Source organism: Solanum tuberosum, unplaced genomic scaffold, assembly GCF_000226075.1.
Source record: "Solanum tuberosum cultivar DM 1-3 516 R44 unplaced genomic scaffold, SolTub_3.0 scf00216, whole genome shotgun sequence".
Classification (NCBI taxonomy): Eukaryota; Viridiplantae; Streptophyta; class Magnoliopsida; order Solanales; family Solanaceae; genus Solanum; species Solanum tuberosum.
The window spans coordinates 306,779-308,422 of record NW_006239143.1 but is presented as its reverse complement, the minus strand read 5'-3'; positions in this window follow the sequence as shown (position 1 = coordinate 308,422).

The following is a 1,644-nucleotide window of genomic DNA, read 5'->3' as shown; positions in this document are numbered from 1 at the left end:
AATGTTTTTAAACATATGAGTTGTGTATTTTGGGAGTAGTATTGAGCACCGTTATGGGGACGAGTTTGAGTTCAGATAACTCACGTCTCCATAAACCATGTAGCCATCATGGGTAAGAAAGCATCATTACTTTTTTAGATGATTCCTTAGTGCTTTTTTAGCATAGACTAGTGGATCCACTTAGTTAAGGCCTTCTATATGACGGCAAAGTATAGGACAGTTCTGGCAGAGTGGGCAAGACACTATATCACCACTTAGGCTCATAGTGGTGGTTGTCGGTTAGAAAAACTCCCATAGTATTATATTACTTTATTATATGAGTAAACTGAGTTGCTTTCTACTGTTTTAAAAAGCTTTCCATTTATTGCATATGTATTGTTGCTCTATATTGAGTTGAGTACCTTCGAGTTGAGTATCTTGAGTTGATCTGTGCTTCATTGTGTCGAGTACCTTATTGTTGAGTTTCACTGAGTTGAGTATCTTATCCTTGAGTACTTCTGAGTTGAGTAGTTTTGAGTATCCTTGAGTACTTCTGAGTTGAGTAGTTTTGAGTATCCTTGAGTACTTCTGAGTTGAGTAGTTTTGAGTATCCTTGAGTACTTCTGAGTTGAGTAGTTTTGAGTATCCTTGAGTACTTCTGAGTTGAGTAGTTTTGAGTATCCTTGAGTACTTCTGAGTTGAGTAGTTTTGAGTATCCTTGAGTACTTCTGAGTTGAGTAGTTTTGAGTATCCTTGAGTATTCCTTAGTTGAGTAAGTTTGAAAAGAGGTAAGTATGTTTCGTTTTTATCAAGTTCAAGCTTATGTTATGCTTTATAATTCCCCTTACATGCTCGTACATTCCACATACTAGGCCAAATATGCTCGTACATTCCACGTACTGAGCCATTTGGCCTGCATCCTTTCACGATGCAGATTTAGGTATTCAGAATCATCAACAATAACTTCGTTGATACCACATGGAGTTCGAGTTAGCTATGGTGAGCCTCCTTGCTTCTGGAGGATTTCATTTACTTTTCAGTCTTGTCAGGATGTCGTGGGTTTTGTCCCGACTTCCATCTTTGTCATTTAGAGGCTTCATAGATAGATAGTAGAGTTTGAGAAGTCAGTCTATTTCATTTATCTTATTAAATGTATTAAAGACTTGAGTTGCCTATTGTTGGCTAGTTGAATATTCTATTTTTATTCAGAGTTATTCATTTGAGTTAAAGATTTGTAAGTTTTCATGAATTTTATACAGTTTTTAAGCTTTGTATGCTTGAGTTAGTCTTACGCTTGTAGTCATCCAGGATGAGGGTTTTCTTGGGGACCAGCTGTAATGACCCTCATGGTCATTTCTGTGTCTTGCCTTTTGTGTGTCGCTTAGAGCGTTCCTATAGCGACCCCAAGTCATTTATGACTTGCTGGGACTGACAGTTCGGTCACCTGGTCGTTCGTTTGGTCTTGTTGCGAGTTTTTGTATTTTGGAGCTTATGAACCTTGAATAATCATTTTCGATCAAAAGTTCAAGGAGATGACATCAGAATCCAATTCTGACGATTCCATCAGCTCCGGAAGGGTCATTTTAGGCTAGTAGCATGGTCGACATGACTCCCGAGGTTTTCAGTGTGAGTCGGTGCGATTAGGCGTTTTAGCCTTTGAAATTT